At 37.3% G+C, this 6,841-nt stretch overlaps 1 long non-coding RNA gene across 1 annotated transcript; it reads left to right on the top strand.

The window, feature by feature from the left end:
• The first annotated feature begins 781 nt into the window (after positions 1-781).
• Positions 782-6,629, top strand: LOC125933728 (uncharacterized). Its single transcript, XR_007461084.1, has 4 exons — positions 782-968; positions 4,305-4,450; positions 4,789-4,875; positions 6,430-6,629. It is a non-coding gene; the product is annotated as an uncharacterized LOC125933728 (long non-coding RNA).
• Positions 6,630-6,841: the final 212 nt, after the last annotated feature.

A 6,841-nucleotide genomic window follows, 5' to 3' on the forward strand; every position in this document is an offset into this window, starting at 1 on the left:
TATGCCTAAGTGTGTATTTTTAACGATGCTGAATAAATACTACATTTTGAATAGTGTGTGCTAATTTTAAAGGCTTTTTCTCATTGCATCATACGATATAAAAATATTGAACTAAAAGATAAACATGAGAGACATTAACCAGAGTTCTACCACTGTTAATATTTTTATGTCATTCGGGGCACCTGGGTGGCTCAGTCCCTTGAGCGTCTGACTTTGGCTCAGGTCATGATCTTGCAGTTCCAGAGTTCGGGCCCCACCTCCGGCTCTGTGCTGACAGTTCTGGCGGAGCCTGGAGCCTGCTTCTGATTCTGTCTTCATCTCTCTGCCCCTCCCTCGCTTGCACTCTCTCTTTCTCTCAAAAATAAACATTAAAAAAATATTTTTATATCATCCAATAAAAAGCATTTTTATATGGTACAAAATTTTCTATTTGAACATAAGTGTCTATTTTAACGACTTCATTACATAAGAATAAATGCTCATTAGGCAAAAACTGGTAATGAAAACAGGCAGAAAAAAAATATTAGAAATCATCACGAATCCCACCACGCAGGGACATTCTTGCTAATATTTCGGGTTAGAGTTTCTTCATTTCTTCCTAGATGCAAATATGCGTATGTCTGTGTGTAGGATTACAAATACACAGATACAGGCATAGGCTACAGACTGGACTTTGTCTCTTCCCCGAAGTCACACGCTGCTACCTCATCCTCTGTGTCATAATAGTAGGAGGTGGCAGCGTCGGGAGGTGATTGGGTCACAAAAGCAGAGCCTCCTTGAACGGGATCAGCGCCTTTATAAAAGCGACCTCAGAGGGTCCTTCAGCCCTTGTACCGCGCGAGGGCACAGCGACAAGACCCTCAGAAGAAAGCCGGCCCCTCACCAGACACCGGATCTGCAGCATCTGGGTCGCCTTGACGGTGGACTTCCCAGCCTCCAGAGCCGTGAGAAACTAACTTTTGTTGTTCGTAAGTCACCCAGACTGTGGTGCTTTTGTTACGGCAGCCCAAATGGACTAATACAACATAGCTTTACATAGAGTTAAGAAGATAAACATACAGTATTTTATAATCAAGTTTCCATATCAATAAATAAATACAGTCTGAAGGCTTAAAGCCTGCAAAATATTCCAATACAGGAAAGACCATGTATAAAATAGAAAGGACCTAAGTTCTGATGTCAGAATGCCTGAATTGTCTCATTACCCTCTGCTGACAGTGTGTCCTGTGTAGTTTTTTGTAAAACCTTATCTGCAAAATGGCAGACAAGATAAAATTATAACACAATGTGTGGTTACATCGCAAGGATGAAATGTAATAATGCATGTATAAAACCTTGAAAGGTGCCATATAGTAAACACTGCATAGTGCTTGCTTCTTTTCATCATTATGATGGTTAAAGAAGCTAAGCTCTATTTGTTAACCATTTGTTCCCGATTTTCCATTACTGTCAATCATCCTGTGACGATTACCTTCATGCTATATATTTGCACAATTTTATCCTTACAATAAGACTGGGAAAAAAAAAAAAACTCCTTAGTTAAAGGGAAGCTACTTTTTAGGATCTTCTGATAACTTTCCAAGTAGTACTCTGAAAATATTTTAATTTTCCCTCCCACCAAATGTGTACCAGAATGGCTATTGTACCTCTCGCCAACACTAGGTGTTATCATTCTTTTTTTTTTTAATTTTTTTTTAACGTTTATTTATTTTTGAGACAGAGAGAGACAGAGCATGAACGGGGGAGGGGCAGAGAGAGAGGGAGACACAGAATCTGAAGCAGGCTCCAGGCTCTGAGCCATCAGCCCAGAGCCCGACATGGGGCTCGAACTCACCGACCGGGAGATCGTGACCTGAGTTGAAGTCGGACGCTTAACCGACTGAGCCACCCAGGCGCCCCGATGTTATCATTCTTAATATGTGTTAATTTGGAAAAAAAATTAAAGATAAATTAAATAGCAAATGTTACTATTTTTACAAAAATTTTTACAAATGGGTATTTTATAAATATCTATTTATTAAGTTTCTTTTTTTGGAAACTGCCTTCACATTTTTGTCTGAAGATTATTTTCCTGTCATGATGATCACTTTTTCTTATTTATCTCATAAGTGCATTCACAAAACACTGGCCAAAATAATTTCCTAATGTTTCTGTCTTTACTGTTCACATTGGCTTATTCTTCTTCGTCAATTTTAGAATCTTCCTCTCTAGTAAGAGAAAGAATCTCTTCTCTAGGTTCTGAAATTTCTTTCCACTTTGTACAATTTTTTCAAAAATGTAAATGAATAAAATTCGTATTCTCATAAACTTCTTGCACATGTTTTAAGATTGTATTTTCTTTTTTTTTTTTTTAACTTGGAATTGGTTCTTATTTTGTACTGAATGTTTAATTCAGTAATTTGATCATCACTGGTGTCATTTCTACTTTTGCTTCCTGAAATATTAATTTCAATTCTGCTACTGAATTCATAGTATCCTTACTATCCTAACTTTCTAATTGCCTTCTTATATCAACTAATTCCCTTCTTATATATTTCAATTCTTATTTCAAAAAGAGTACAATTTTTCTAAATTTTTATTTTGCAGAGAATTACTTTTGGAAGAAATGTTTTCTTCTGAGTCTTGAATTTACTGTTTTTCAAAAAAACATGCATGCAATTCTTATGTCTTTGAAGATCAAAGGAGGGATTGAATATAACAAGTGTGTGATGATAGTAAGATTTAGCATTTATTAAGTACATATTAAATGCAGTGTTGTTACGTGTATTATCTTATTTTCCTGCAGCTCCTCAAGGTAGGTATTACTATCATCATTTTACAGATAATGAGATTGTATCTTATATTAAGTAACTTGTTTATTGTTACGCACACATCTATTAAGAAGGAAAATTGGGGGTGCTTGGGTGGCTCAGTCAATTAAATGTCTGACTCTTGATTTTGGCTCAGGTCATGATCTCACAGTTGGTTTGTGGGATCGAGTTCTGTGTCGGGCTCCATGCTGACAGTGTGGAGTCTGCTTGAGATTCTCTCCCTCTCTCCCTCCCTCCCTCTCTTTCTGGCCCTCCCCTGCTTGCTCTCTCTCTTTCAAAATAAATAAACTTCAAAAAAACAAGAAGAAAAATTGTAATTTATTCAGATGTCAAATATCTCTTGTTCCCAACACAATGCGTTATGTAATTAATGACTTTTTTGGGTCCCATTTAGTCTGAAGGAGTTAACATTGAAATACAGGTTATTAGCAAAGACTTACAGAAATTTATCATCTATGGGAAGAAATGATCCTGGGGCGCCTGGGTGGCTCAGTCGGTTAAGTGTCCGACTTCGGCTCAGGTCATGATCTCACGGTCCGTGGGTTCCTGCCCCACGTCGGGCTCTGTGCTGACAGCTCAGAGCCTGGAGCCTGTTTCAGTTTCTGTGTCTCCCTCTCTCTGACCCTCCCCCATTCATGCTCTGTCTCTCTCTGTCTCAAAAATAAATAAACATTAAAAAAAAAATTAAAAAAAAATAGAAATGATCCTAACTGAACAACTGTGATAAAGAATCGAAGTGTGCTCTTTCAATACTAAGCTCTATGTAATTAAAATGGTGAGGCTACTCCACCTGGTTATTAGAACTTGAGTTCAGACATGTTGTGTTTAGGGACACAGAGAAAGCCATTCTTGCTACAGCATAGTGTTTATTTTGGGGAAAGTGTCCAGGTAGGATCACATTGTTTCTAAAACAGTAAACGAGACTACTAGAACCACACGTCTGACTCTAGAATAACTTTGGATATCTTGAATGCTTGAATAGCAGACTTCATTCTGTTGAAAATCTGGACACCAATAACTTTTTTTCAATAAATAAATAGTATTAAAAATAGTATTGAGAAAAGGGTATTGCAAATCCCGTCATAGAATCATCTGTTTAAACATGTGCATGAAGATACCAAAATGAATAATGCTACACCGCCTCTTTCTTGTGGCTCAGCACATCACAATCTGGTGGAAAACACCCTGCAGACACAAATCATTTCAATAGTCATAAATATTGAGCACATGCACAGATAGGCTTACAAACAGTGGTATGTATCCAAATAGTTACAATGCATTGAGGAACATCCTATTATAGAGTCATAAACACTGATTTATAAGTACAGAACACGAATAAAGTAGCTAATCCTATCTATGTGAAGAACTGTGAAAACCTCATCTGAGTGTTGATTTGTGATAATTAATAGGATTCTATCAGCTAGTGAGAAAGGGGGAAAGTAAATGTCCTCTTTTTAAAAATTTTTTTCATTATTTTCTACCTTCATTTCTAAGAATTCTTCATGTTTGATATGGTGAAGTTTTCAACAGCTTGAAGTCACATTTCGAGACCAGGAATTATCCCTGGAGAGCAGAGAGCACATTGGGTCATAATGGCCATAGAGGGATATTGGACTCCTTACAGCATTTCAGATCACAAGGTGGGTTTTTTTTTTTTCAGTGTTTTTTTAATACCCCAAACTTTTCTTATAAATGTTTGCACTTAGATGAGGTTGGAGCTTAACTCAGATCTGCATTAGCTATGTGGTAGACTTAGGATCAGGGGATCAGACTCCTCTTAGTATTTTTAGAGCATGCTTCCAAAAGGGGAAAAGATCATTTATATTTAAAATAAAGCAATGTTCTTAGAAGCTGCCCTCCGCTCCTTCACCTTCTCGTTTGAAAGCATATGGAACAAGAGACTGCCCAGATTCAGAGTAAATACTTCAAGGTGATTTAGGATCCTTTAAATACAACCTAATCCCTTTTCACTCAACAGAAATGCAGAGCTGCTCTGAAGACCCCGGTAGGGCCCAGAGGTGCCCCAGTCAGCAATACCATGAGAGTTCTCATGGCAACTTGTAAAGTAAGTGAGGGGACTTTTTATACCTGCTGCCTTTCCCTTAAAAAGCTCTTTCTTTGCTTATCCCTGGACCCTCTTATTCTGTGGCATCTATCCTGACGTCCTTCACTAAAAAAACTATTTCCTCTCCGACAGGGGTCAATGCATCTCAACTTAACTGATGATAGTTAAAACTATGCTTTTCTGAAAAAGGCACCTATGCTGTAGTAAAACATTAGTTCACTGATGTGTAGCCTATGTTAAAGATTAGCCAAGCTCAGCTTTATTCATTTATTTCATTATTCGTTTCTGGTTACTTTGCCCTCGTGTCCATTTCTTTGTGCTTTGAAACATAGATAGCTTAACAATTGGGAAAAATAATGCAGTCTTTGATGATTTTTCACTGAAATTCAGTTGATTTATGAAGACATAATGGGAGGGTGCAAGCATTGTGAATAGTCCCATAGGTGTACAGATGGGAAAAGAACAATACCGTAAAACAGCGGAAAAGTACGGATACTTATTTCCTGCTCTAAGAAAGGCAACCACATTAGATTGGAAACTTTTACAGTAAGTAAATTCTGCAGGGCTCTGAGATACAGTTTAGCAGATTTTTTGTTCCCCCAAATTTGCTATTAAAATTGTATAAAGTGCTCCATCAATCTCTCTTTAACTCTTGAGGGCAGATTGTTAATTTCTCACAGTTACATACAAATATTTATGACTTAACAATGAATACTTCAATGACCTTTGTTTTGCTTAAAATACTAGGTCTAATTTCATCCTTTCTAGTATATTCACTAGACTAAATTTACTTTCTCTTTTCACTCAGATGATGAAATTGATTTATAAAATTTTGATTTAAAAAATAACTTAGAAATCATCTATTCTAATTCTTTCATTTTATAGATGAAAAAGTTGAGGCCCAGACAGGTTTCTTTTCCCTCTTTGAAATTTTACCTTTTAAAGAAGGTAGAAAACAAAACCATATTTTAAAAAATCATGTGATATATATAGATATATATATATTTCATTAATGAAATGTTTTTCTATCTTGTAGGCTTATTATTATTAAGCCAAGCCATGAGATTTACAGTAAGGAGAAAATGGATCATTCTGGAGATAGGAAGTCTATAGAGCAGGAAAGAAGGAGGCTATGAAGCAAGTGTGTTTCATAATTAGAATTAGCAGAGAATTAGAAAGCCCTTATGGTATAGTTGGAGCAGAAAGAGGAGAAAACAAGAAAGGGGAGAAGTGGATAATAGTGAGTGTTCTTAAATCCCCTTCCCTCAATCCTTACTTCAGGGCATAGGAAAGTTAAAGTTAATAGGATACACACTCAGAAATGTGGGGAGGTAAGCCTCCTAAAGCTGCTGGCTTGCTATTCACTGAGCAGAGCACCCCGGGAAAATTACAAACACTGCTGAGTGTTGGACACTGGGTACACAACCGTATATGTGTATCAACAGTATAATGTGTATCATACTCACACACTAAGCCCTGGGTGGAAGGCTAGATATGGGCGAAAGAAATGTATACACGATTATTCTAACATATCCCCTTCTCCATTCTCCACAGCTTACCTATGTTGTACAAGGAGGAGAGATGCTTTAGTGTCCAGTTGGGAAGGAAAAAGAACCCTGGATCCAGAGTCATAAGGGGAAAAGAACTGCTCTTTCCAGCAAAGACAAGTTCATGCACATCTCTTTTTTTTTTTTTCCTGCTCTGTCTCCATTTGGGTGGGCTTCCTCCAAAGAATCATAAAAAAATAAGCTATGTTTTAGAATCTCATTCTTCTTGAGGGAAGACCAGAAAACTCTCTCTCTACCTCTGGACTAATCTGCCTCAATGTAGCTGAGGAAATCTGGACTTCCTCAGCAGCCGGCATTGTTCAAAATAGACCATCCTTGCTTTGGGTCATACGACTCAAGTCTCAGGTATGTGCTTCACTTCTCGATTCTGGATTGCCTGTCACCTACAACAAAGAAAT

Source organism: Panthera uncia (assembly GCF_023721935.1).
Source record: "Panthera uncia isolate 11264 chromosome A1 unlocalized genomic scaffold, Puncia_PCG_1.0 HiC_scaffold_16, whole genome shotgun sequence".
Taxonomy (NCBI): Eukaryota; Metazoa; Chordata; class Mammalia; order Carnivora; family Felidae; genus Panthera; species Panthera uncia.